The 19,943-nt window shown below is 45.1% G+C and overlaps 3 long non-coding RNA genes across 6 annotated transcripts; all 3 read left to right on the top strand.

The window, feature by feature from the left end:
- The first annotated feature begins 4,162 nt into the window (after positions 1 to 4,162).
- On the top strand, positions 4,163 to 9,104 carry LOC140692650 (uncharacterized). The gene is made up of 3 exons (XR_012068231.1): positions 4,163 to 4,296; positions 8,627 to 8,739; positions 8,948 to 9,104. It is a non-coding gene; the product is annotated as an uncharacterized lncRNA (long non-coding RNA).
- Positions 9,105 to 9,459: 355 nt separating this feature from the next.
- LOC140692644 (uncharacterized) lies at positions 9,460 to 14,615 on the top strand. Of its 3 annotated transcripts, none has more exons than XR_012068217.1 (3): positions 9,460 to 9,593; positions 13,924 to 14,036; positions 14,245 to 14,420. It is a non-coding gene; the product is annotated as an uncharacterized lncRNA (long non-coding RNA). The 3 variants fall into 3 exon arrangements; XR_012068216.1 differs by lacking the exon at positions 9,460 to 9,593 and adding an exon at positions 14,466 to 14,615 and having other exon boundaries at positions 13,774 to 14,036; positions 14,245 to 14,335; XR_012068215.1 differs by lacking the exon at positions 9,460 to 9,593 and having other exon boundaries at positions 13,774 to 14,036; positions 14,245 to 14,335; positions 14,418 to 14,613.
- A 141-nt stretch (positions 14,616 to 14,756) lies between these two features.
- Positions 14,757 to 19,911, top strand: LOC140692634 (uncharacterized). Of its 2 annotated transcripts, none has more exons than XR_012068192.1 (3): positions 14,757 to 14,890; positions 19,221 to 19,333; positions 19,542 to 19,698. It is a non-coding gene; the product is annotated as an uncharacterized lncRNA (long non-coding RNA). The 2 variants fall into 2 exon arrangements; XR_012068191.1 differs by lacking the exon at positions 14,757 to 14,890 and adding an exon at positions 19,715 to 19,911 and having other exon boundaries at positions 19,071 to 19,333; positions 19,542 to 19,632.
- Positions 19,912 to 19,943: the final 32 nt, after the last annotated feature.

Genomic DNA, 19,943 nt, shown 5'->3' with positions numbered 1-19,943 from the left:
AGAAAAACTTTTGAACTGCTGAATTCTTTTAAGATTTGCCGGTCTGTAGAATTCTCTAGCTCTGCCGTTATTTGAAATGGTGTTCATGTGGCATAGGCTACCCTAGGTGGCAGCATTTGGCCATTCAGGATATGGTCTGTGTCCTGGCACTCCTCCCTGTCCTGCAATATTGCTGCCGAGATATCAGCTGAAAGCCCTCTGGAGGTTTCCTTGTGACTATGTTGTTTCCTCCAGGTGCATTTTAAATCACTCGGATATTCGTGAACTTTGTTGATTTGAATCATACAGCTGCTGGTAGGTCTATTGGGATTCCACCTCCTTCGGATGCTGTGTAATTCCTGAATTCGCATAGATGATTCTTTCTTGGCTTTCAGCAAGTTTCAGTCTGATTTTTCTACAGATAAATTTTCAGACACTTTTTGTTTCTTTATCTCTTGCTTTTCCATCTGGGACTCATGATTTCTATTCTTTCATGCCCTGTCTTAACCCAGGGTTCAACTGCAATGTTTTCATTTGTTTGCACTTGCTTTCCTATGTCTGCTTCTGACCGAGGTTTTTCTCTTCCCCTGTCTTCACAGTCATTCACGCGTCCCTCTGCATTATCTAGTCTGCTAAGGACTGAATTTTAGCCCTGATATTATCACAACCATTGAGTTTCCTGATATTTTTGGCTCGTGTTGAGACTTTCTCTTCCCCTTTTCTGGTATTCTGCCTTTTGTGATTCTGAGACACTGGTGTTCTTCAGTGTTTTCCTGACCTTCATTTTCAACACTTGTTCTGAATAGCGTTTTGCAGACTAGTTGTTTGAAAGCTTATCTTTTGCGCCTTCAATATCTTTGGAACTGAAAATGGTACTTCCTGTTTCTTTTACTGTTCTTCTTCAACTCTACTGGTCAGGTAATATCAGGTATCTATTGTAGACTTCTAGGGCTTTGTTAATTGAAAAATTTAGACTCTTGTCTCTACGCAATTCCATGGGATTTCTGTGAGGACAAATTCTCCTAGGCATTGATGCCATAACCTGTACCTGTGTGTGTTGTTTGGTATATCTCCAATTGCTGGTGTTGCATTAGTTGTGATGAACAACCCATTCTACTTCGATTAGCATAACTTCATTTTGATTATACTTATCTCACACTTCTGAAAGTGCACAGGACACTTCCTCTTGTGGAAATGAAGCTTCTAAAAGTTCTCAGCTCTGCATTCTTCTCTATGTCATTTTGGAGTGTTTCCAAAACAGCAAACTGAGAGTGCTCTTCTGCTTTTTATTGCCACGGGAATGTCCCAATGAAATGAGTTCTTTCCAGAGCTTCTCTGTCTACAGAAACAGCAGTGGAAGCATATCTATGGATGTCACATATCAGGGCCTGCTGGAATGATCCCGCAGACCTTCCTTGTTGTCCTAGGTGCCGTACCGTGCCGGTGCCATCCAAAATGTAGCATCCGCTTTTGGGAGATAGTGCTGAAGGGAATGCTTCCTCTTCTCACGCTGTGGACTTGGACCACTCTCCCTTGTCCTCTCATCCTTGTGGCACGGGTGCACGAAGGCAACCACAGAGTTGTTGCGCATCCTGTGACTCAAACCAAACCATAATCCCAGCCCAGGTTATGAATGTAGCATATCCTAAGGCTTTTCATTCTGATTTCAAATTCAAGGCCCCCTGGATCCCTCAGACCAGATGCACGATATCTCTGATTCAGCCCCACACGTGCTCTATTGGCAAAATTCCCAATTGGTCCCTGGTCCTGCAGATGTACTGGGTGTGGCCATGGGACATATCGGTAATCGCAACCGCGCGACCAGTGTGGTTGATTTATTATTGGTACACAGTTCGGTTTGCTCTCTTGATTCGACCCACCACATCCCACAACGCACTCCAGATCCCTGAGACTCAACGTGTGCCATCATCCGTAGCTCTATGCCTCACTGACCGTTGCCTCTGCTACCTCAAATTTGGCAGCTGGGTTCTTGGTCTCAGAATTAACTGTGGGGATATTTTGCGCTGGTTTCTTTGAGTTCTCTCAGCCAAGCATCTGCTGTGCACTCTTGTAAATCTCAGCACATCACCTTCAAACCCATGTCTCCTGTCCGCTTGAGAGTGTGCGTCCAAGTTAAACAGAGTTTCACCCTTGTTGCTCCATCACCAGGGGTCCGAACCTGCACTGGTTTCCATTCCCTGCTTTGCATTCTCCTGCTTCCAGGTGTCCTGAGGCCTCATCCTGTCTTTGGGAGTAACAGACCTCTCTTCGGCCAGTGTCCTATGCTAAGGGCTGGGTGAGTGGATGTTTCCATTGCTCTGTACATGGGAGCGAGTGAGTGCAGGTTGCACTTCTTCTCTGCCAACTGGGCATCGATGAATCAACACTATCCAGATACATTTCACAGAAATGTGATATTTGCTTAGCTCTTTGTTTCTATACAGCCGTGGTGGGAGGGATTGTCCGAAGACAACTATTTTGACATTGTGTTGATATCCCATTTGCAGTCTTTAAGAAGTTTAACAGAACTCATTTACATGTTTTGGGAGTTATACGAAAATGGAGTTATTTTTTGAAACACACTCAATCGACCTAGAAGCCAGACTTGTCAATTTTGGTAACATTTTGTCAGCTCTACGGAAAAGCTAGACAGATAGAATGCAAACTAGCAGTCCAAAGTGTTCAAGGGGTCATGTCAGCTCTTTAAGGTTGAAGCCTCCGAAACCAACAGGAACCATGAAATAACTTTTGGAAACATGGAATAACCCCCAACCTTGGATACACTTGTGCATGTGGTGCCCTGTATCCCAATGACACCTACTGGCCAATGTTGGCATTTCAAGGGGTAACATCCCTCTCTAGGAAAATACAAGAGGAAACAAACCAAATATATACATTTAGGTTTGAATCCAAAAGCACCTAGAGGCATTCTAGCTAGGAGAATCCTGCTGCAGTTATGCTAGTCTATTGAGAACCAGGTGTTTTTCTATCAGTGTTGAGAACGCTTAATCATCCGATCCTGTAGTTTAAAGCCATTTAACGCAACCAAGTCTGCAGCCCCATGATATAGTGCCCCCGGGGGCTTGACTCAAGTGAAAGACGATCCACATAAGCTGTGTCTTTAATGTCATTGGCGACTTTTACAGTTCAGTTCACTTTCTGACTTGTACTATTTACCTTCACTGTCTTGAAAAACTGAAGCCTAATACAGATTCATGTTCAGTCAAAGATTCCCCTCACTTACCACACTCCCTTCACCCCAGGGAAGACATAAACACAACATTTGCTGAATCTAGCGGAAGGACATCGTTTCTAGGTGTGAGCTAAGTATTCAATTTTATCTATTTCAGCCGAGACTATTTGACCTTTAAGGTGTTCACTGTTGTTCACAGAGAGTGAAGCTGGAGGAACTCTGATTCTACGAGGGGCTTGCTCTTCTCGTAATGGCTTCATTGCAGCTCAGGTACTGATCCTTCAAAATGGATGCCTGAGTGGAGGGGAGGCAAGGGCAAGTGCTCACTAGCTAGGCCCAAACCTGGGAAAAGGCTTACCTGGGCTTGTTGAATTTTGGTCTGAATGGCTTGGGAATGCCCCTTGGGACGTGTGGATTCTCACGACCTCTTCCAAGAACAGGAGCGTTTTGATCATCTCTGCCATTTCTTCTCCTTCAGACGTCAGGGACCTTGGACCCGTTATTGGAGAAGAGAATTGAGGAACTTCCTCAAGTCCACGTTGGCACTCCGTATGTTTCTGCCTGTATCAGTGAGTTTCAATAGGTCTCATGAATGTCTTTTGAGCCTGGTATCCTCTACAGCTGTCTCCACGCCAGTATTCTCCATTGTAGCAGAACATCTCTCATCCATGTGTTCGCATCTCTCCTCAATCCGTGCAGCCAGCTTATCGGCCAGCTTCTCTTCGTGTCTCCCCTAAAGTCGACTTCACCAGGACTGGGCAAGTCTGAAAGTACCTCGGAGCCTGACCAGTAAGCTGATGACAGGCAGATCTTCCACTGTCTGCCCTTTCAGGTTCTGGAAACTGACCTGTGACCTCAGGTCTTTGGGCAGCAGCAGTATCTCGAACTTACACAGCTTCCCGGACCAAACACCTAAGCCAAGCTCCACAGAGGGCGGCAGCCCCTCCATCACACTGATCCACCCACAGAACTCTGCCCGGTTACCTAGGATCCAACAGCCACAACAAGCCTCGCGGTAAACACCAACATTCCACCTGGAATCCAACCGCTAACTGCCATCCCCAATGGCTGCTGCATCTTGTCAGTGTTGGGGGAGGGGCTGCATCCGACGAGAGGTTCCTAAGGTAAATGTGATTCTACCCACTAGCGTCCCATGGGCCTTTCTTCTTCCCTCTTTCCTTTGGTTCAGAGCTCTATGCACCGTACCAATGGAGGGAAGTGTGTCCCTTTTCAGTTGATGGTTTCACACGTCTTTAAACTTTCTAACAGTTCACAGTACACAGGGACCCACTAAAGGAGACTTATGTTCCTATAATATCCGTACACCCGGAATACATATGCGTCGCCTGATTTCTGCTGAAACACCCACACTCTCAGGACATGGATCCATTGGATTCATGGGGGCTGAAATTCCAAGAAATGAAACCAACCCCAATGTGCACTTTGCTGTCGGTCTCTTTTGCACTTAGTACACTTTGGCAGAGCTACTTGCCTTTGTTATAGGCTTCTTACATTTCTTCTCTACGTAGCCTAGAATATGGCATTCCTTCATCCTGTTGGAAGACATACAAGTCTACATCACGGACTAGGAATCCATTTGATTCCAAATCGGCATTAGTGTTAGGTCACGATATGCTCTTATGAATCAAAATTTACGAATATGAATGCACGCTTCTGATTTCCGAATACAAGTGTGCTGAGTACATGCAAGCCACGATACTGGGTCGATGCGTTCTGAATGACCCTTGACCTCACCTTGAGTATTTTCTTTTGAATAATCATGGTTCCCTTTGTATATGTCAGCCAACCATACCATTTTGGTGCTTGTTTGTTGGTTTGATTCTTTGTTGGTCTTCTTCTCGCTTGTTTTGCAAACACGTCAGGCCATGCATCTCTCCTTTCGCTTCAAACAGAGTCAAATAAGCTGATTCACTTAAGAGAGTGCTTCCAATCACCTATGATTTCCTGCTTCCCTCTCCCATCTTTAGGGTTTTGATGTCCTCCTTAAGTTCTTCTTCTTTCTTCTCTGCCACACATGCTCTTCTTGCATTTCCAATAATGGTTTCTTCTTTCCATTCCATCTTGCTGCTTTTCTATTCAGGGGAGTTTTCTCAACCTTTCTTTTAGAAAAACTTTTGAACTGCTGAATTCTTTTAAGATTTGCCGGTCTGTAGAATTCTCTAGCTCTGCCGTTATTTGAAATGGTGTTCATGTGGCATAGGCTACCCTAGGTGGCAGCATTTGGCCATTCAGGATATGGTCTGTGTCCTGGCACTCCTCCCTGTCCTGCAATATTGCTGCCGAGATATCAGCTGAAAGCCCTCTGGAGGTTTCCTTGTGACTATGTTGTTTCCTCCAGGTGCATTTTAAATCACTCGGATATTCGTGAACTTTGTTGATTTGAATCATACAGCTGCTGGTAGGTCTATTGGGATTCCACCTCCTTCGGATGCTGTGTAATTCCTGAATTCGCATAGATGATTCTTTCTTGGCTTTCAGCAAGTTTCAGTCTGATTTTTCTACAGATAAATTTTCAGACACTTTTTGTTTCTTTATCTCTTGCTTTTCCATCTGGGACTCATGATTTCTATTCTTTCATGCCCTGTCTTAACCCAGGGTTCAACTGCAATGTTTTCATTTGTTTGCACTTGCTTTCCTATGTCTGCTTCTGACCGAGGTTTTTCTCTTCCCCTGTCTTCACAGTCATTCACGCGTCCCTCTGCATTATCTAGTCTGCTAAGGACTGAATTTTAGCCCTGATATTATCACAACCATTGAGTTTCCTGATATTTTTGGCTCGTGTTGAGACTTTCTCTTCCCCTTTTCTGGTATTCTGCCTTTTGTGATTCTGAGACACTGGTGTTCTTCAGTGTTTTCCTGACCTTCATTTTCAACACTTGTTCTGAATAGCGTTTTGCAGACTAGTTGTTTGAAAGCTTATCTTTTGCGCCTTCAATATCTTTGGAACTGAAAATGGTACTTCCTGTTTCTTTTACTGTTCTTCTTCAACTCTACTGGTCAGGTAATATCAGGTATCTATTGTAGACTTCTAGGGCTTTGTTAATTGAAAAATTTAGACTCTTGTCTCTACGCAATTCCATGGGATTTCTGTGAGGACAAATTCTCCTAGGCATTGATGCCATAACCTGTACCTGTGTGTGTTGTTTGGTATATCTCCAATTGCTGGTGTTGCATTAGTTGTGATGAACAACCCATTCTACTTCGATTAGCATAACTTCATTTTGATTATACTTATCTCACACTTCTGAAAGTGCACAGGACACTTCCTCTTGTGGAAATGAAGCTTCTAAAAGTTCTCAGCTCTGCATTCTTCTCTATGTCATTTTGGAGTGTTTCCAAAACAGCAAACTGAGAGTGCTCTTCTGCTTTTTATTGCCACGGGAATGTCCCAATGAAATGAGTTCTTTCCAGAGCTTCTCTGTCTACAGAAACAGCAGTGGAAGCATATCTATGGATGTCACATATCAGGGCCTGCTGGAATGATCCCGCAGACCTTCCTTGTTGTCCTAGGTGCCGTACCGTGCCGGTGCCATCCAAAATGTAGCATCCGCTTTTGGGAGATAGTGCTGAAGGGAATGCTTCCTCTTCTCACGCTGTGGACTTGGACCACTCTCCCTTGTCCTCTCATCCTTGTGGCACGGGTGCACGAAGGCAACCACAGAGTTGTTGCGCATCCTGTGACTCAAACCAAACCATAATCCCAGCCCAGGTTATGAATGTAGCATATCCTAAGGCTTTTCATTCTGATTTCAAATTCAAGGCCCCCTGGATCCCTCAGACCAGATGCACGATATCTCTGATTCAGCCCCACACGTGCTCTATTGGCAAAATTCCCAATTGGTCCCTGGTCCTGCAGATGTACTGGGTGTGGCCATGGGACATATCGGTAATCGCAACCGCGCGACCAGTGTGGTTGATTTATTATTGGTACACAGTTCGGTTTGCTCTCTTGATTCGACCCACCACATCCCACAACGCACTCCAGATCCCTGAGACTCAACGTGTGCCATCATCCGTAGCTCTATGCCTCACTGACCGTTGCCTCTGCTACCTCAAATTTGGCAGCTGGGTTCTTGGTCTCAGAATTAACTGTGGGGATATTTTGCGCTGGTTTCTTTGAGTTCTCTCAGCCAAGCATCTGCTGTGCACTCTTGTAAATCTCAGCACATCACCTTCAAACCCATGTCTCCTGTCCGCTTGAGAGTGTGCGTCCAAGTTAAACAGAGTTTCACCCTTGTTGCTCCATCACCAGGGGTCCGAACCTGCACTGGTTTCCATTCCCTGCTTTGCATTCTCCTGCTTCCAGGTGTCCTGAGGCCTCATCCTGTCTTTGGGAGTAACAGACCTCTCTTCGGCCAGTGTCCTATGCTAAGGGCTGGGTGAGTGGATGTTTCCATTGCTCTGTACATGGGAGCGAGTGAGTGCAGGTTGCACTTCTTCTCTGCCAACTGGGCATCGATGAATCAACACTATCCAGATACATTTCACAGAAATGTGATATTTGCTTAGCTCTTTGTTTCTATACAGCCGTGGTGGGAGGGATTGTCCGAAGACAACTATTTTGACATTGTGTTGATATCCCATTTGCAGTCTTTAAGAAGTTTAACAGAACTCATTTACATGTTTTGGGAGTTATACGAAAATGGAGTTATTTTTTGAAACACACTCAATCGACCTAGAAGCCAGACTTGTCAATTTTGGTAACATTTTGTCAGCTCTACGGAAAAGCTAGACAGATAGAATGCAAACTAGCAGTCCAAAGTGTTCAAGGGGTCATGTCAGCTCTTTAAGGTTGAAGCCTCCGAAACCAACAGGAACCATGAAATAACTTTTGGAAACATGGAATAACCCCCAACCTTGGATACACTTGTGCATGTGGTGCCCTGTATCCCAATGACACCTACTGGCCAATGTTGGCATTTCAAGGGGTAACATCCCTCTCTAGGAAAATACAAGAGGAAACAAACCAAATATATACATTTAGGTTTGAATCCAAAAGCACCTAGAGGCATTCTAGCTAGGAGAATCCTGCTGCAGTTATGCTAGTCTATTGAGAACCAGGTGTTTTTCTATCAGTGTTGAGAACGCTTAATCATCCGATCCTGTAGTTTAAAGCCATTTAACGCAACCAAGTCTGCAGCCCCATGATATAGTGCCCCCGGGGGCTTGACTCAAGTGAAAGACGATCCACATAAGCTGTGTCTTTAATGTCATTGGCGACTTTTACAGTTCAGTTCACTTTCTGACTTGTACTATTTACCTTCACTGTCTTGAAAAACTGAAGCCTAATACAGATTCATGTTCAGTCAAAGATTCCCCTCACTTACCACACTCCCTTCACCCCAGGGAAGACATAAACACAACATTTGCTGAATCTAGCGGAAGGACATCGTTTCTAGGTGTGAGCTAAGTATTCAATTTTATCTATTTCAGCCGAGACTATTTGACCTTTAAGGTGTTCACTGTTGTTCACAGAGAGTGAAGCTGGAGGAACTCTGATTCTACGAGGGGCTTGCTCTTCTCGTAATGGCTTCATTGCAGCTCAGGTACTGATCCTTCAAAATGGATGCCTGAGTGGAGGGGAGGCAAGGGCAAGTGCTCACTAGCTAGGCCCAAACCTGGGAAAAGGCTTACCTGGGCTTGTTGAATTTTGGTCTGAATGGCTTGGGAATGCCCCTTGGGACGTGTGGATTCTCACGACCTCTTCCAAGAACAGGAGCGTTTTGATCATCTCTGCCATTTCTTCTCCTTCAGACGTCAGGGACCTTGGACCCGTTATTGGAGAAGAGAATTGAGGAACTTCCTCAAGTCCACGTTGGCACTCCGTATGTTTCTGCCTGTATCAGTGAGTTTCAATAGGTCTCATGAATGTCTTTTGAGCCTGGTATCCTCTACAGCTGTCTCCACGCCAGTATTCTCCATTGTAGCAGAACATCTCTCATCCATGTGTTCGCATCTCTCCTCAATCCGTGCAGCCAGCTTATCGGCCAGCTTCTCTTCGTGTCTCCCCTAAAGTCGACTTCACCAGGACTGGGCAAGTCTGAAAGTACCTCGGAGCCTGACCAGTAAGCTGATGACAGGCAGATCTTCCACTGTCTGCCCTTTCAGGTTCTGGAAACTGACCTGTGACCTCAGGTCTTTGGGCAGCAGCAGTATCTCGAACTTACACAGCTTCCCGGACCAAACACCTAAGCCAAGCTCCACAGAGGGCGGCAGCCCCTCCATCACACTGATCCACCCACAGAACTCTGCCCGGTTACCTAGGATCCAACAGCCACAACAAGCCTCGCGGTAAACACCAACATTCCACCTGGAATCCAACCGCTAACTGCCATCCCCAATGGCTGCTGCATCTTGTCAGTGTTGGGGGAGGGGCTGCATCCGACGAGAGGTTCCTAAGGTAAATGTGATTCTACCCACTAGCGTCCCATGGGCCTTTCTTCTTCCCTCTTTCCTTTGGTTCAGAGCTCTATGCACCGTACCAATGGAGGGAAGTGTGTCCCTTTTCAGTTGATGGTTTCACACGTCTTTAAACTTTCTAACAGTTCACAGTACACAGGGACCCACTAAAGGAGACTTATGTTCCTATAATATCCGTACACCCGGAATACATATGCGTCGCCTGATTTCTGCTGAAACACCCACACTCTCAGGACATGGATCCATTGGATTCATGGGGGCTGAAATTCCAAGAAATGAAACCAACCCCAATGTGCACTTTGCTGTCGGTCTCTTTTGCACTTAGTACACTTTGGCAGAGCTACTTGCCTTTGTTATAGGCTTCTTACATTTCTTCTCTACGTAGCCTAGAATATGGCATTCCTTCATCCTGTTGGAAGACATACAAGTCTACATCACGGACTAGGAATCCATTTGATTCCAAATCGGCATTAGTGTTAGGTCACGATATGCTCTTATGAATCAAAATTTACGAATATGAATGCACGCTTCTGATTTCCGAATACAAGTGTGCTGAGTACATGCAAGCCACGATACTGGGTCGATGCGTTCTGAATGACCCTTGACCTCACCTTGAGTATTTTCTTTTGAATAATCATGGTTCCCTTTGTATATGTCAGCCAACCATACCATTTTGGTGCTTGTTTGTTGGTTTGATTCTTTGTTGGTCTTCTTCTCGCTTGTTTTGCAAACACGTCAGGCCATGCATCTCTCCTTTCGCTTCAAACAGAGTCAAATAAGCTGATTCACTTAAGAGAGTGCTTCCAATCACCTATGATTTCCTGCTTCCCTCTCCCATCTTTAGGGTTTTGATGTCCTCCTTAAGTTCTTCTTCTTTCTTCTCTGCCACACATGCTCTTCTTGCATTTCCAATAATGGTTTCTTCTTTCCATTCCATCTTGCTGCTTTTCTATTCAGGGGAGTTTTCTCAACCTTTCTTTTAGAAAAACTTTTGAACTGCTGAATTCTTTTAAGATTTGCCGGTCTGTAGAATTCTCTAGCTCTGCCGTTATTTGAAATGGTGTTCATGTGGCATAGGCTACCCTAGGTGGCAGCATTTGGCCATTCAGGATATGGTCTGTGTCCTGGCACTCCTCCCTGTCCTGCAATATTGCTGCCGAGATATCAGCTGAAAGCCCTCTGGAGGTTTCCTTGTGACTATGTTGTTTCCTCCAGGTGCATTTTAAATCACTCGGATATTCGTGAACTTTGTTGATTTGAATCATACAGCTGCTGGTAGGTCTATTGGGATTCCACCTCCTTCGGATGCTGTGTAATTCCTGAATTCGCATAGATGATTCTTTCTTGGCTTTCAGCAAGTTTCAGTCTGATTTTTCTACAGATAAATTTTCAGACACTTTTTGTTTCTTTATCTCTTGCTTTTCCATCTGGGACTCATGATTTCTATTCTTTCATGCCCTGTCTTAACCCAGGGTTCAACTGCAATGTTTTCATTTGTTTGCACTTGCTTTCCTATGTCTGCTTCTGACCGAGGTTTTTCTCTTCCCCTGTCTTCACAGTCATTCACGCGTCCCTCTGCATTATCTAGTCTGCTAAGGACTGAATTTTAGCCCTGATATTATCACAACCATTGAGTTTCCTGATATTTTTGGCTCGTGTTGAGACTTTCTCTTCCCCTTTTCTGGTATTCTGCCTTTTGTGATTCTGAGACACTGGTGTTCTTCAGTGTTTTCCTGACCTTCATTTTCAACACTTGTTCTGAATAGCGTTTTGCAGACTAGTTGTTTGAAAGCTTATCTTTTGCGCCTTCAATATCTTTGGAACTGAAAATGGTACTTCCTGTTTCTTTTACTGTTCTTCTTCAACTCTACTGGTCAGGTAATATCAGGTATCTATTGTAGACTTCTAGGGCTTTGTTAATTGAAAAATTTAGACTCTTGTCTCTACGCAATTCCATGGGATTTCTGTGAGGACAAATTCTCCTAGGCATTGATGCCATAACCTGTACCTGTGTGTGTTGTTTGGTATATCTCCAATTGCTGGTGTTGCATTAGTTGTGATGAACAACCCATTCTACTTCGATTAGCATAACTTCATTTTGATTATACTTATCTCACACTTCTGAAAGTGCACAGGACACTTCCTCTTGTGGAAATGAAGCTTCTAAAAGTTCTCAGCTCTGCATTCTTCTCTATGTCATTTTGGAGTGTTTCCAAAACAGCAAACTGAGAGTGCTCTTCTGCTTTTTATTGCCACGGGAATGTCCCAATGAAATGAGTTCTTTCCAGAGCTTCTCTGTCTACAGAAACAGCAGTGGAAGCATATCTATGGATGTCACATATCAGGGCCTGCTGGAATGATCCCGCAGACCTTCCTTGTTGTCCTAGGTGCCGTACCGTGCCGGTGCCATCCAAAATGTAGCATCCGCTTTTGGGAGATAGTGCTGAAGGGAATGCTTCCTCTTCTCACGCTGTGGACTTGGACCACTCTCCCTTGTCCTCTCATCCTTGTGGCACGGGTGCACGAAGGCAACCACAGAGTTGTTGCGCATCCTGTGACTCAAACCAAACCATAATCCCAGCCCAGGTTATGAATGTAGCATATCCTAAGGCTTTTCATTCTGATTTCAAATTCAAGGCCCCCTGGATCCCTCAGACCAGATGCACGATATCTCTGATTCAGCCCCACACGTGCTCTATTGGCAAAATTCCCAATTGGTCCCTGGTCCTGCAGATGTACTGGGTGTGGCCATGGGACATATCGGTAATCGCAACCGCGCGACCAGTGTGGTTGATTTATTATTGGTACACAGTTCGGTTTGCTCTCTTGATTCGACCCACCACATCCCACAACGCACTCCAGATCCCTGAGACTCAACGTGTGCCATCATCCGTAGCTCTATGCCTCACTGACCGTTGCCTCTGCTACCTCAAATTTGGCAGCTGGGTTCTTGGTCTCAGAATTAACTGTGGGGATATTTTGCGCTGGTTTCTTTGAGTTCTCTCAGCCAAGCATCTGCTGTGCACTCTTGTAAATCTCAGCACATCACCTTCAAACCCATGTCTCCTGTCCGCTTGAGAGTGTGCGTCCAAGTTAAACAGAGTTTCACCCTTGTTGCTCCATCACCAGGGGTCCGAACCTGCACTGGTTTCCATTCCCTGCTTTGCATTCTCCTGCTTCCAGGTGTCCTGAGGCCTCATCCTGTCTTTGGGAGTAACAGACCTCTCTTCGGCCAGTGTCCTATGCTAAGGGCTGGGTGAGTGGATGTTTCCATTGCTCTGTACATGGGAGCGAGTGAGTGCAGGTTGCACTTCTTCTCTGCCAACTGGGCATCGATGAATCAACACTATCCAGATACATTTCACAGAAATGTGATATTTGCTTAGCTCTTTGTTTCTATACAGCCGTGGTGGGAGGGATTGTCCGAAGACAACTATTTTGACATTGTGTTGATATCCCATTTGCAGTCTTTAAGAAGTTTAACAGAACTCATTTACATGTTTTGGGAGTTATACGAAAATGGAGTTATTTTTTGAAACACACTCAATCGACCTAGAAGCCAGACTTGTCAATTTTGGTAACATTTTGTCAGCTCTACGGAAAAGCTAGACAGATAGAATGCAAACTAGCAGTCCAAAGTGTTCAAGGGGTCATGTCAGCTCTTTAAGGTTGAAGCCTCCGAAACCAACAGGAACCATGAAATAACTTTTGGAAACATGGAATAACCCCCAACCTTGGATACACTTGTGCATGTGGTGCCCTGTATCCCAATGACACCTACTGGCCAATGTTGGCATTTCAAGGGGTAACATCCCTCTCTAGGAAAATACAAGAGGAAACAAACCAAATATATACATTTAGGTTTGAATCCAAAAGCACCTAGAGGCATTCTAGCTAGGAGAATCCTGCTGCAGTTATGCTAGTCTATTGAGAACCAGGTGTTTTTCTATCAGTGTTGAGAACGCTTAATCATCCGATCCTGTAGTTTAAAGCCATTTAACGCAACCAAGTCTGCAGCCCCATGATATAGTGCCCCCGGGGGCTTGACTCAAGTGAAAGACGATCCACATAAGCTGTGTCTTTAATGTCATTGGCGACTTTTACAGTTCAGTTCACTTTCTGACTTGTACTATTTACCTTCACTGTCTTGAAAAACTGAAGCCTAATACAGATTCATGTTCAGTCAAAGATTCCCCTCACTTACCACACTCCCTTCACCCCAGGGAAGACATAAACACAACATTTGCTGAATCTAGCGGAAGGACATCGTTTCTAGGTGTGAGCTAAGTATTCAATTTTATCTATTTCAGCCGAGACTATTTGACCTTTAAGGTGTTCACTGTTGTTCACAGAGAGTGAAGCTGGAGGAACTCTGATTCTACGAGGGGCTTGCTCTTCTCGTAATGGCTTCATTGCAGCTCAGGTACTGATCCTTCAAAATGGATGCCTGAGTGGAGGGGAGGCAAGGGCAAGTGCTCACTAGCTAGGCCCAAACCTGGGAAAAGGCTTACCTGGGCTTGTTGAATTTTGGTCTGAATGGCTTGGGAATGCCCCTTGGGACGTGTGGATTCTCACGACCTCTTCCAAGAACAGGAGCGTTTTGATCATCTCTGCCATTTCTTCTCCTTCAGACGTCAGGGACCTTGGACCCGTTATTGGAGAAGAGAATTGAGGAACTTCCTCAAGTCCACGTTGGCACTCCGTATGTTTCTGCCTGTATCAGTGAGTTTCAATATGTCTCATGAATGTCTTTTGAGCCTGGTATCCTCTACAGCTGTCTCCACGCCAGTATTCTCCATTGTAGCAGAACATCTCTCATCCATGTGTTCGCATCTCTCCTCAATCCGTGCAGCCAGCTTATCGGCCAGCTTCTCTTCGTGTCTCCCCTAAAGTCGACTTCACCAGGACTGGGCAAGTCTGAAAGTACCTCGGAGCCTGACCAGTAAGCTGATGACAGGCAGATCTTCCACTGTCTGCCCTTTCAGGTTCTGGAAACTGACCTGTGACCTCAGGTCTTTGGGCAGCAGCAGTATCTCGAACTTACACAGCTTCCCGGACCAAACACCTAAGCCAAGCTCCACAGAGGGCGGCAGCCCCTCCATCACACTGATCCACCCACAGAACTCTGCCCGGTTACCTAGGATCCAACAGCCACAACAAGCCTCGCGGTAAACACCAACATTCCACCTGGAATCCAACCGCTAACTGCCATCCCCAATGGCTGCTGCATCTTGTCAGTGTTGGGGGAGGGGCTGCATCCGACGAGAGGTTCCTAAGGTAAATGTGATTCTACCCACTAGCGTCCCATGGGCCTTTCTTCTTCCCTCTTTCCTTTGGTTCAGAGCTCTATGCACCGTACCAATGGAGGGAAGTGTGTCCCTTTTCAGTTGATGGTTTCACACGTCTTTAAACTTTCTAACAGTTCACAGTACACAGGGACCCACTAAAGGAGACTTATGTTCCTATAATATCCGTACACCCGGAATACATATGCGTCGCCTGATTTCTGCTGAAACACCCACACTCTCAGGACATGGATCCATTGGATTCATGGGGGCTGAAATTCCAAGAAATGAAACCAACCCCAATGTGCACTTTGCTGTCGGTCTCTTTTGCACTTAGTACACTTTGGCAGAGCTACTTGCCTTTGTTATAGGCTTCTTACATTTCTTCTCTACGTAGCCTAGAATATGGCATTCCTTCATCCTGTTGGAAGACATACAAGTCTACATCACGGACTAGGAATCCATTTGATTCCAAATCGGCATTAGTGTTAGGTCACGATATGCTCTTATGAATCAAAATTTACGAATATGAATGCACGCTTCTGATTTCCGAATACAAGTGTGCTGAGTACATGCAAGCCACGATACTGGGTCGATGCGTTCTGAATGACCCTTGACCTCACCTTGAGTATTTTCTTTTGAATAATCATGGTTCCCTTTGTATATGTCAGCCAACCATACCATTTTGGTGCTTGTTTGTTGGTTTGATTCTTTGTTGGTCTTCTTCTCGCTTGTTTTGCAAACACGTCAGGCCATGCATCTCTCCTTTCGCTTCAAACAGAGTCAAATAAGCTGATTCACTTAAGAGAGTGCTTCCAATCACCTATGATTTCCTGCTTCCCTCTCCCATCTTTAGGGTTTTGATGTCCTCCTTAAGTTCTTCTTCTTTCTTCTCTGCCACACATGCTCTTCTTGCATTTCCAATAATGGTTTCTTCTTTCCATTCCATCTTGCTGCTTTTCTATTCAGGGGAGTTTTCTCAACCTTTCTTTTAGAAAAACTTTTGAACTGCTGAATTCTTTTAAGATTTGCCGGTCTGTAGAATTCTCTAGCTCTGCCGTTATTTGAAATGGTGTTCATGTGGCATAGGCTACCCTAGGTGGCAGCATTTGGCCATTCAGGATATGGTCTGTGTCCTGGCACTCCTCCCTGTCCTGCAATATTGCTGCCGAGATATCAGCTGAAACCCCTCTGGAGGTTTCCTTGTGACTATGTTGTTTCCTCCAGGTGCATTTTAAATCACTCGGATATTCGTGAACTTTGTTGATTTGAATCATACAGCTGCTGGTAGGTCTATTGGGATTCCACCTCCTTCGGATGCTGTGTAATTCCTGAATTCGCATAGATGATTCTTTCTTGGCTTTCAGCAAGTTTCAGTCTGATTTTTCTACAGATAAATTTTCAGACACTTTTTGTTTCTTTATCTCTTGCTTTTCCATCTGGGACTCATGATTTCTATTCTTTCATGCCCTGTCTTAACCCAGGGTTCAACTGCAATGTTTTCATTTGTTTGCACTTGCTTTCCTATGTCTGCTTCTGACTGAGGTTTTTCTCTTCCCCTGTCTTCACAGTCATTCACGCGTCCCTCTGCATTATCTAGTCTGCTAAGGACTGAATTTTAGCCCTGATATTATCACAACCATTGAGTTTCCTGATATTTTTGGCTCGTGTTGAGACTTTCTCTTCCCCTTTTCTGGTATTCTGCCTTTTGTGATTCTGAGACACTGGTGTTCTTCAGTGTTTTCCTGACCTTCATTTTCAACACTTGTTCTGGATAGCGTTTTGCAGACTAGTTGTTTGAAAGCTTATCTTTTGCGCCTTCAATATCTTTGGAACTGAAAATGGTACTTCCTGTTTCTTTTACTGTACTTCTTCATCTCTACTGGTCAGGTAATATCAGGTATCTAATGTAGACTTCTAGGGCTTTGTTAATTGAAAATTGTAGACTCTTGTCTCTACGCAATTCCATGGGATTTCTGTGAGGACAATTTCTCCTAGGCATTGATGCCATAACCTGTACCTGTGTGTGTTGTTTGGTATATCTCCAATTGCTGGTGTTGCATTAGTTGTGATGAACAACCCATTCTACTTCGATTAGCATAACTTCATTTTGGTTATACTTATCTCACACTTCTGAAAGTGCACAGGACACTTCCTCTTGTGGAAATGAAGCTTCTAAAAGTTCTCAGCTCTGCATTCTTCTCTATGTCATTTTGGAGTGTTTCCAAAACAGCAAACTGAGAGTGCTCTTCTGCTTTTTATTGCCACGGGAATGTCCCAATGAAATGAGTTCTTTCCAGAGCTTCTCTGTCTACAGAAACAGCAGTGGAAGCATATCTATGGATGTCACATATCAGGGCCTGCTGGAATGATCCCGCAGACCTTCCTTGTTGTCCTAGGTGCCGTACCGTGCCGGTGCCATCCAAAATGTAGCATCCGCTTTTGGGAGATAGTGCTGAAGGGAATGCTTCCTCTTCTCACGCTGTGGACTTGGACCACTCTCCCTTGTCCTCTCATCCTTGTGGCACGGGTGCACGAAGGCAACCACAGAGTTGTTGCGCATCCTGTGACTCAAACCAAACCATAATCCCAGCCCAGGTTATGAATGTAGCATATCCTAAGGCTTTTCATTCTGATTTCAAATTCAAGGCCCCCTGGATCCCTCAGACCAGATGCACGATATCTCTGATTCAGCCCCACACGTGCTCTATTGGCAAAATTCCCAATTGGTCCCTGGTCCTGCAGATGTACTGGGTGTGGCCATGGGACATATCGGTAATCGCAACCGCGCGACCAGTGTGGTTGATTTATTATTGGTACACAGTTCGGTTTGCTCTCTTGATTCGACCCACCACATCCCACAACGCACTCCAGATCCCTGAGACTCAACGTGTGCCATCATCCGTAGCTCTATGCCTCACTGACCGTTGCCTCTGCTACCTCAAATTTGGCAGCTGGGATCTTGGTCTCAGAATTAACTGTGGGGATATTTTGCGCTGGTTTCTTTGAGTTCTCTCAGCCAAGCATCTGCTGTGCACTCTTGTAAATCTCAGCACATCACCTTCAAACCCATGTCTCCTGTCCGCTTGAGAGTGTGCGTCCAAGTTAAACAGAGTTTCACCCTTGTTGCTCCATCACCAGGGGTCCGAACCTGCACTGGTTTCCATTCCCTGCTTTGCATTCTCCTGCTTCCAGGTGTCCTGAGGCCTCATCCTGTCTTTGGGAGTAACAGACCTCTCTTCGGCCAGTGTCCTATGCTAAGGGCTGGGTGAGTGGATGTTTCCATTGCTCTGTACATGGGAGCGAGTGAGTGCAGGTTGCACTTCTTCTCTGCCAACTGGGCATCGATGAATCAACACTATCCAGATACATTTCACAGAAATGTGATATTTGCTTAGCTCTTTGTTTCTATACAGCCGTGGTGGGAGGGATTGTCCGAAGACAACTATTTTGACATTGTGTTGATATCCCATTTGCAGTCTTTAAGAAGTTTAACAGAACTCATTTACATGTTTTGGGAGTTATACGAAAATGGAGTTATTTTTTGAAACACACTCAATCGACCTAGAAGCCAGACTTGTCAATTTTGGTAACATTTTGTCAGCTCTACGGAAAAGCTAGACAGATAGAATGCAAACTAGCAGTCCAAAGTGTTCAAGGGGTCATGTCAGCTCTTTAAGGTTGAAGCCTCCGAAACCAACAGGAACCATGAAATAACTTTTGGAAACATGGAATAACCCCCAACCTTGGATACACTTGTGCATGTGGTGCCCTGTATCCCAATGACACCTACTGGCCAATGTTGGCATTTCAAGGGGTAACATCCCTCTCTAGGAAAATACAAGAGGAAACAAACCAAATATATACATTTAGGTTTGAATCCAAAAGCACCTAGAGGCATTCTAGCTAGGAGAATCCTGCTGCAGTTATGCTAGTCTATTGAGAACCAGGTGTTTTTCTATCAGTGTTGAGAACGCTTAATCATCCGATCCTGTAGTTTAAAGCCATTTAACGCAACCAAGTCTGCAGCCCCATGATATAGTGCCCCCGGGGGCTTGACTCAAGTGAAAGACGATCCACATAAGCTGTGTCTTTAATGTCATTGGCGACTTTTACAGTTCAGTTCACTTTCTGACTTGTACTATTTACCTTCACTGTCTTGAAAAACTGAAGCCTAATACAGATTCATGTTCAGTCAAAGATTCCCCTCACTTACCACACTCCCTTCACCCCAGGGAAGACATAAACACAACATTTGCTGAATCTAGCGGAAGGACATCGTTTCTAGGTGTGAGCTAAGTATTCAATTTTATCTATTTCAGCCGAGACTATTTGACCTTTAAGGTGTTCACTGTTGTTCACAGAGAGTGAAGCTGGAGGAACTCTGATTCTACGAGGGGCTTGCTCTTCTCGTAATGGCTTCATTGCAGCTCAGGTACTGATCCTTCAAAATGGATGCCTGAGTGGAGGGGAGGCAAGGGCAAGTGCTCACTAGCTAGGCCCAAACCTGGGAAAAGGCTTACCTGGGCTTGTTGAATTTTGGTCTGAATGGCTTGGGAATGCCCCTTGGGACGTGTGGATTCTCACGACCTCTTCCAAGAACAGGAGCGTTTTGATCATCTCTGCCATTTCTTCTCCTTCAGACGTCAGGGACCTTGGACCCGTTATTGGAGAAGAGAATTGAGGAACTTCCTCAAGTCCACGTTGGCACTCCGTATGTTTCTGCCTGTATCAGTGAGTTTCAATAGGTCTCATGAATGTCTTTTGAGCCTGGTATCCTCTACAGCTGTCTCCACGCCAGTATTCTCCATTGTAGCAGAACATCTCTCATCCATGTGTTCGCATCTCTCCTCAATCCGTGCAGCCAGCTTATCGGCCAGCTTCTCTTCGTGTCTCCCCTAAAGTCGACTTCACCAGGACTGGGCAAGTCTGAAAGTACCTCGGAGCCTGACCAGTAAGCTGATGACAGGCAGATCTTCCACTGTCTGCCCTTTCAGGTTCTGGAAACTGACCTGTGACCTCAGGTCTTTGGGCAGCAGCAGTAT

Source organism: Vicugna pacos, unplaced genomic scaffold (genome assembly GCF_048564905.1).
Source record: "Vicugna pacos unplaced genomic scaffold, VicPac4 scaffold_14, whole genome shotgun sequence".
Classification (NCBI taxonomy): domain Eukaryota; kingdom Metazoa; phylum Chordata; class Mammalia; order Artiodactyla; family Camelidae; genus Vicugna; species Vicugna pacos.
This window is presented reverse-complemented; position numbering and strand designations above follow the sequence as displayed.